Genomic DNA, 9,080 nt, shown 5'->3' with positions numbered 1-9,080 from the left:
AATCAATTAGCGTTCCTGATGGGCTGCAGGTGGGGCTCACTCCAGACAGCCCTGCCCCCCCACCTATTACCCCATTGTGATCTTTACACTTTCACCCTACCTGTCTCCTAGGAGACAACCAGTCCCAAGAGTGAGTCACTTGTGAAGGAGCCAGTTCTTTAGGAGTTGCTCTTAAAAAAAAATGCCTCAGTGTTGCCTGCCCAGAATTGGGCCCCGAGATGGCAAACAGGGGTTCGTTGCCCAGTGTGCTTGGCACCAATAAAGACACCGAGGGGAGAAAGCAAGCCAAGTTTATTTCAGAGCTCTGAAATGGCACTAGGAGACCAGCATGTCTCAAATCAAGTGCAACAAATACAAACAAATTTTCCCTTTTATAAACCAAGCTGTTTCTGTGCAAGCCTTTGTCCTGTTACTCCCTCTTACCCCTCCCACCCCTCCCTTCTGTAGCAGTTACAATTAGAAAAGTTCCCATTTGTCTGCTTATCTCTTGGCCTTGCAAGGCCTGTTTACAGCAGCTGCCTGCTAGAAAAGCTGACCCTTACATTTCTGCTTCAGCATGTAAGCCGTTAGCACAGAAGTAGGTGAGAGTTCACAAGATGGAGTTTTGTAGTTCAGGTAGGCCCAGAGCAGAAGAGCTTCATCGGCACTTTTGGCCTTCCACTCTCCCGAGTTACCTGGTAACTATGCCTAGTGACACCAACAATCCCTCCTTTGAGAACACTCAACAAACCTTTGTCAGAGTTTTCTCATACTCTAAAAACAAAATGCGATTAAGCTCCATACAATCAGGATTATCAATGAGAGAATATAAAGGAACCTCTGGGAAGGGGGAGGTACAAATCTTACATATGAGCACTTTACAGCAAATGAGCAAAAGGAAAAGGACAAAACATATCACAACACCTGTGAGCAAGATGCGAACAATGCTTCCCCCTATACCCTTAGTTCCCCTAAACCAGGTAACCAACCCCAAAGGGAATCCAAAATAGTGGGTTACCCTTCCTGGGCCTTCCACTGGTTCAAGGCCTGTTTAGCTGACAAGATATGCTTGTTAATATCCTGTGAAAACTCTGGGACATAGGTACAACATTCTTCTCCAATAAGGGCACATACACTGCCCCGTGAAGCTAACACATAATCTAGGGCCTGACGGTTTTGCAAAGCCAGCAGTCGAAGCTGGTACAGCTCAGCACTTATGCGTTTCTCTATGGCCAAGGTATCATTGGCAAAAACCAATGCTCAGGGTTCTTGCGGGGAGTGTGCTGTGGCTGTTCAGAGAGATATCACAAAGCATTCCCAATGACCCTTACTGTCTTTTGAATAACAGCTTAAGTCCCAAATCGTCGTTAGCAGTCTTCTCAGCAGGCTGGACAGTCCACTGTTCAGGAGCGGGTACTGCTTTCAGTAGAGAGTGATGAAACCAGTTCTTGTGTCCTTTGACCTTTGCCGCTGTGTGGGAAACAAGCAGGATGATGTGGGGTCCCTTCCCACTTCTCTTGGAGGGGCTCGTCCTTCCAGGTCCACATGAGAACGGAGTCATCAGGTTGCAGGGAGTGGACAGGGGTATCCAGAAGAAGAGGCTGTGAATCTTCGGTGTATCTGTGAAGAAAAGAAAGAACAGCAGACAGAGAGCACATGTACTGAGACAAGAAACCACACCCCATCTCCCACTCCCCTGCCAGAACCGGTGTACCATTCAAAGGCCATGCCCTTCCAAACATAATCTCGAAGGGACTAAGCCCTAACCGACCCTTGGGGAGAGCACGAATGCGGAGTAACACAAGGGGCAAAGCATCAGGCCACTTAAGAGAGGCCTCCTGACAGACCTTTGAGAGGTGTCGCTTGAGTGTCTGATTTGTGCGTTCCACTACTCCACTGGCTTGTGGTCGCCAGGGTGTGTGGAGCTTCCAGGGGATTTGCAGAGCACTTGATATCTTTTGAACAACTTGAGATGTGAAGTGTGTTCCATTATCAGATTCCATCCACTGGGGGAGGCCGAAGCGAGGAATGATCTCCTTGACAAACTTAAGAGCCACTGTCTTGGCAGTGTTGTTACGACATGGGAAGGCCTCAGGCCATCCACTGAATCGATCCACTAAGACGAGGAGGTACCTGTACCCTTGGGTCCTGGGAAACTCAGTAAAGTCTATTTGCCACACTAATCCTGGGCCTGGGGTAGGTTCCAGGGTGGCTGGTGGCACTGCTACTCCTGGTCGAGGGTTGTTTTTTTGGGCAGATTAAACATTCAGCCTGTACCTGTGATGCTAGGGGTTTAAATCTAGAGGTTAGAAAATATTTATTCATAAGCTGGATAAGAGCCTCTCTGCCTGCGTGTGTGGTTTGATGCAGTTTCTGCAACACTGGTCGGATCAGGCCCTTGGGCAGGAGGATTTTCCCTCTGTGGAATAAAGCCATCCCTCTTTTTTCCTGGAGACAGAGCCTGTCAGCCAGGTTTCTGTCATCATGAGAGTACTGAGGAGCTGCAAGCTCACCTACTGATGGGATAAGGGCATGCATTTGGACATTCTCCTCTGTTGGTGATTTCAGGGTAGCAGCACGCTTGGCTTCCTTGTCTGCTCTGGCATTGCCCTTGGTTACATCTTGATCTTCCCTTTGATGGGCTTTGCAATGTACCACTGCTACTACTGAGGGGAGTTGTACCACTTCTAACAGCCGGAGAATTTGAGACCCATGCTTGACCGGAGAACCTTGGGCTGTTAGCATTCCCCTTTGCTTCCACAAACCAGCGTGAGCATGCAATACCCCAAAAGCATACATTGAGTCAGTAAAGATATTAACCCGTTTGTCTTTTGCCAGCTTGAGTGCACGAGTCAGGGCCACTAGTTCAGCAAGTTAGGCAGATGTCCCTGCCGGTAAACTCTCAGCTTCCACGGTATCATGAAGAGACACAATAGCATAACCCGCCCTCCTTTGCCCATCCACCACAGTACTACTTCCATCTGTATATCATTCCAAGTCAGCATTTGGGATTGGCTGATCTTTTAAATCTGGGTGGCTAGAGTAGAGGGGCATCTATGATTTCCAGACAGTCATGTTCCTGCTTTTCTGTCTCTGGTAGCAGGGTAGCTGGATTAAGGGAGGGACAGGTTTGCAGGGCAACTTCAGGATTCTCTAACAGCTGTGCCTGGTACCGAGCAACCCGAGCCTGTGTGAGCCAGAGACCACCCTTAGTATCCAGCAGGACTTGAACCATAAGGGGAACATACACTTGCACAGTTCCTCCCAGTGTCAGTTTTTCAGCTTTCCCAAGCACTAGAGCAGTGACTACGACCGCCCTCAAACAGGCTGGCCATCCCTTTGAAACTTGATCCAGTTGCTTAGAGAAATATGCCACGGGACGTTTCCAGGCACCTAGTAACTGAAATGCCCTGTCCGCTTCTGGGGACCAGTGAAAGGGGTCATGATCCTCTCCCTTAGCACATGCATACAGAGGTTTAGCCCACAGTCCACTACCCTGTATCCTCGGAGTCCAATAAAGTTCAGGAGACTCACAGTAGCTCTAAGACAAGGGATCAGACCCACAGCAGCAATTAGCAAATCATCTATCTATTGCAGAAGGAGGGCTTTGTCCTCATTATCCCACTCCTCCAAGTCTCTGGCCAGAGCCTGGCCGAACAGAGTGGGGGAATTTTTAAATCCCTGGGCCAATACTGTCCAGCAAAGCTGCTTCTTAACCCTTCTGTTGTCCTCATTATGCCTTGCAGTATTTTGCAGATCTCACAGTTGCTTGGTCACATTCAGGCCCCCCTTTCTCTTGGTTGTCAGCCAAGTCTTGGCTGTGAACAATGTCCTTGGACTGAGCCTGCTAGCTGTATTTTCCTCTCAGTTAACTCATTCTGTGCTCTTTCCTTCTCCCTTTCTCGGCTTCTTCTAACTTCCAAAAGAACCTTCCACTCTTCACTCATACACCTTTTTTCCAACCATTAACACATACACATTACCATTATACATCCTTTCAGTACTATAACTTCTGTACAGCGCTTTGAAACAATAAACCAGGACGAGCACACTCACTTTTGAGGATTCCACTCTGCACAACCTCTGGTATCCAATAGCTTTCCCTTTTAAACTTGAAATGCCTTCTCTGTCTTCCTCCCTAGCCTTGGCTATAACCTGATTCTGCTCCACTTCAGACAACAAGGTTCTCATAAGTATATTGCAATCATCCCAGTCAGGCTTATGGCTAGCCAGAAACCCTTCAAAGATTGAAATAAACCTGCTTGGATTCGTCGAGAACTCCCCTGCCTCTGCCTGAAAGCAGCTAGATGTACAGGGTTAAAAGCAACATAAGAATACACTGACACAATCTGGGCTGCACGATCCTGGGTTCCTGGATGGGCTACCACATTCTCAGTAATCAACGGATACAATCCCACCGAGGGGATACTCTCTGGAGCCTGTGGGGGTGGAGGAGCCGAAGGGGACACCGATTCTGCCATTACAACAGTGGGAGGGTTCTGGGGTTTAGCAGCCGTTACTACCGAGCCTGTCGGAGTCAAATGGCACTTGAGCAAAATATCAGTCCTATCTCTTAACACCATAAACGTATACGCATAGAGATGTTCATTCCATTTACCTGTTCTCTGACAAAACAAAAGCAACTGAAGGATTGTGTTGTAATTGAGTGATCCTTCCGGTGGCCACCTTTCTCGGCACTCTAGCTGATACTGAAGCCAATCAACTGTACAGAACCTTTTCAATTTACTTTTAATCAACTGGTCAGATCCAGACACTTTCCAGTTCCCCAGAATGCATTCTAGGGGTGTACACTGTACCCTGCCGGCTGTACTCTGTTCCTGCCCCATAGGGAGTGTGACAATGCGGTTCTGGTGGAACCCAACTGAGAGTGCCAACTCAGGACAAATTGCTCAAATAGGGCAGTTACAGCCCAAGGCTGGGTTTTTTTTCCACCTCTAAGGCAAACCAAACCATCCAGACTAGGAGAACTTCGGTCTCACCCCCTGGCTAACCGCAAGTCTCACAAGCAATCTCCTTAGACACACCAGTTTCCCAGTATTACCACCAGTGCCACTCGTTATGGAGACAAATGGTTATGAAAACCAATACCCCAGTTAAAGAAAAAGGTTCTCCTGATCCCAAAGGACCAAGCCCCAGACCCAGGTCAATATACAAATCAGATCTTACCCACAAATCATACTGTTGCCAATCCTTTAGAATCTAAAATCTAAAGGTTTATTCATAAAAGGAAAAAGATAGAGATGAGAGTTAGAATTGGTTAAATGGAATCAATTACATACAGTAATGGCAAAGTTCTTGGTTCAGGCTTGCAGCAGCAATGGAATAAACTGCAGGTTCAAATCAAGTCTCTGGAATACATCCCCCGCTGGGATGGTTCCTCAGTCCTTTGTTCAAAGCTTCAGCTTGTAGCAAAGTTCCTCCAGCGATATGAGGCAGGATTGAAGACAAGATGGAGATGAGGCATCAGCCTTATATAGTCTTTTCCAGGTGTAAGAACACCTTTGTTCTTACCGTGGAAAATTACAGCAAAATGGAGTCTGGAGTCACATGGGCCAGTCCCTGCATACTTTGCTGAGTTACAAGGCGTATCTGCCTTCTCTCAATGGGTCCATTGTATAGCTGATGGTCCTTAATGGGCCATCAAGCATGCTAGGCAGAGCTAACACCATGTTGTCTGGGATGTCACCCAGCAGCATAGCATAAGTTTGAAATGCAGATAGTATAGAGCCAATATTCCTAACTTCAACCACAAAATTGATACATACATATAGACAGCATAATTATAACCAGTAAACCACAACCTTGTCTTAGACACCCCATTTGACCCCCTTTATACAAGATCTGGGTGCCACTACAGGACCTTGGTTGCAACAATGATCTATATGGTCCCAAAGTATATCAATAACGTCACAGGGAGACACTGGGCGTCCCCAGGTCAAAACAGGTAGACACTGGGCGTCCCCAGGTCACAACAGATAAGTCCCCACTGGACTGTTCCTACCTTATCCAAGGGTCCGCTTCTGCACCATCGCCCTATCCACGGGACCGGTTCCCCACCGTTGCCCGCAACTGCTTCTCCACTGTCTAAGAATTGGGCCCCGAGATGGCAAACAGGGGTTCGTTGCCCGGTGTGCTTGGCACCAATAAAGACACCGAGGGGAGAAAGCAAGCCAAGTTTATTTCAGAGCTCTGAAATGGCACTAGGAGACCAGCATGTCTCAAATCAAGTGCAACAAATTCAAACAAATTTTCCCTTTTATAAACCAAGCCGTTTCTGTGCAAGCCTTTGTCCTGTTACTCCCTCTTACCCCTCCCACCCCTCCCTTCTGTAGCAGTTACAATTAGAAAAGTTCCCATTCGTCTGCTTATCTTTTGGCCTTGCAAGGCCTGTTTACAGCAGCTGCCTGCTAGAAAAGCTGACCCTTACATTTCTGCTTCAGCATGTAAGCCGTTAGCACAGAAGTAGGTGAGAGTTCACAAGATGGGGTTTTGTGGTTCAGGTAGGCCCAGAGCAGAAGAGCTTCATCGGCACTTTTGGCCTTCCACTCTCCCGAGTTACCTGGTAACTATGCCTAGTGACACCAACATCAGCAATAGCAAGAGCCCAGAGGCTAACTGGACAAGTAGGTCACTACACAGGGCCTGAGAAGCCAGGGTAGAGTCAGCATGGACTCGTAACAAGGGATGCATTTATAACAGGGGAGAGCCATGACTGCTAATACAAACAGGCTGCTGACCCACAGCCATTCCACACAGCCCAGCCTAAATCTACAGATCTATGTACACAGACAGGCACTGAGATGCCAATTCCTGGTGGCTGAACAACAATCCTTTGTTCTCCCCGGCCCAGCACAGCCAAGTTTTCAGTCAACACACAACCCCAAAAATGTGCCTGGCCATTCACTACGGTGGTGCCCATCCCACTGCCAAAGGACAAAGCCATTCTTGCGCGGGTGGTTCTGCAGAGGGATTTCCGCGGTGGAGAGGGGGAGGAAGCATTTGCTAGTGCTTGAAGCAGGGGGTGAGGGATCCTGGCTTCCATCCCTGCCTCTACTGCTGACTGCTGCTGGGCAAACATTAAGGATAAGATTGCACGTGGAGCCCTCACTCACACTAGTGAGCGCATACTCACAGGACTAACTAGCCCTCTGCTTGCCCCTCTAAGATGGGGGTGATCCAAAAATACATATAGCAATAAGTATGTGCTAGGTACAATGAGCTACATACTATCCAAAAACAGAACACAGCCCAGCCCTCCCCCACCTAACCCTCTGAGGAGGGTTGGTCGGCTCATCTGAGTAATGCTGGGAAAGTTGCTTTGAGATCTTTGGACAAAAGAGGTTCTAGAAAGCATTCTAGTTTGTGGGAGGGGCAGGGGGTGAGGAAGACAAACACCCTATCGTCCCCTCCTCCATGCCATCTCAGCATTGGCTCCCACGACTATCACAGCTCATTGTTATTGTAGTAGCAGCAGCAGCAGCAATATTACCATAGACCCTAGGAGTCTCAGACATGGACCAGGACCTCAGTGTGCTATATGCTGTTCACACACACACACACCAAAAAGACATCCCTTCCCCAAAGAGCTACAATCTACGTGTCAAACAAGAGACAACAGATGGCTACAGACACACCGACGGGGGAGAACAAGGACACTCCATTGGGATTACTCACCTGAGCAAACTTACTTGTGTGCTTACACATTTGCATGTTTGGGGCCACAAAGAGCACGTCTAGCTTCAAAAAATACACCATGTTTTAATATGCCCAATGGTCATGTTCAGCATTAGGCTCCACCCTTTTTTTGTCAGAATAAAGATTGGTGTTGACCCAATCAGAAAGCCAGCAGCAGATAGGACGCAGATCTCCTTATTTCCAGGCCTGCTTCTGTTTCCAACCTCCCATTCCGTTATTTGTTTCTAACCTACCTTTGCATTATTTCTGTCTTCACCTCCTAATATAGTGTCATCTGTAAATGCCATTAATATGCTGTTTACTCCCTTGCCCGGCTCATTAATGAAGATATTACATAAAATCAGACTGAACACCAACCCCTGTGGCATGCCATTGTATAAACACCTCTTTTAGAATTTCCAAGCAACCTCTTATGCATGAAGGACTGTTGTCTTGAGGTGTCCATAGCCATTAGAGCTAATAACTTCACCTGTCACCGTTTATTTGCAGTGAACCCCATGAGGAAAAACCACCAACTGTACTGATAGTTTATAAAGTAAAAATGAGAGTGAATGTCACATAGGATGTGTATTTGCATTTAGTTGGGATATATGTTAATTCTGTGTGATAAAATATCTGCATGGTTACAATTCTGATACAGATTTCTTCCTCACTTCCTGTCCTAAACTGTTCTGTAGCTTTGTTGTGTGATGTTAAAAATATGTTCTACCCTAGAGGTGGCTGCACTTCAGTCATAGGTGAAGTGTAATGGACCGTTTGCAATAAACTATGGCAGTGTAGCAGGTTGTAAGCAACTGCCCCCAAGCGGATAGAATCAGAATCACTCAAGTGTGTGACATAGGCCCTATACTGCAAACAGGTTCTGTTTTTGGCTCGAGTGGCAGGGCCAGTATATGATGTACAGGCCCCCACTCTGGCAGGAAGGAGGCAGCAGTGTAGCAAAGTATCAGAGCAATATTAAAGGAGGAACTTCCTGGCCCTCATGGGCAACAAATGTCAGAGTGTAAGAGATGGCTTACATCCACCATTTACATCAGATACTGAACATGAGCAACTTCAGTGACTAGCTGAGTTATTACAGGGGCATCTAATGCACTGACCTGTCACCTCTGGTGAAGGGGGTTTGAAAGCAAGCTGAAGTGAGTTTGATGAGTCTCATTCCTGCATGGCATTTCAGTACAAGCTGACATTCTTTGCTTAGAAGAGGCTCCAGGGCTGCAATAGCAGAAGGTGCTGGAGAAGTGCATTGGAGAAGTGGTGCTGGGGTTGCCAGGGATGGGGCAGTATGGGGTGGCCTAGGCCAGGACTGTGGTGCATAGGCAGAGCAGTATGTGAGCAGCACACCTACCTCCCCTTTCTCACCCTGATACTGGTGCACTATTTCA

General features: G+C 47.5%; 1 long non-coding RNA gene across 1 annotated transcript; it reads right to left on the bottom strand.

The window, feature by feature from the left end:
* Nucleotides 1–274: 274 nt before the first annotated feature.
* On the bottom strand, nucleotides 275–6,282 carry LOC128844892 (uncharacterized). Its single transcript, XR_008446544.1, has 2 exons — nucleotides 6,002–6,282; nucleotides 275–1,599 (listed from the first exon to the last, which is right to left on the bottom strand). It is a non-coding gene; the product is annotated as an uncharacterized LOC128844892 (long non-coding RNA).
* Between the last annotated feature and the right edge of the window lie 2,798 nt (nucleotides 6,283–9,080).

This window comes from Malaclemys terrapin, chromosome 10 (assembly GCF_027887155.1).
Source record: "Malaclemys terrapin pileata isolate rMalTer1 chromosome 10, rMalTer1.hap1, whole genome shotgun sequence".
In the NCBI taxonomy this organism is placed as follows: Eukaryota; Metazoa; Chordata; order Testudines; family Emydidae; genus Malaclemys; species Malaclemys terrapin.
The sequence above is the reverse complement of the archived record's forward strand: the minus strand, read 5'-3'. Positions and strand labels throughout refer to the sequence as shown.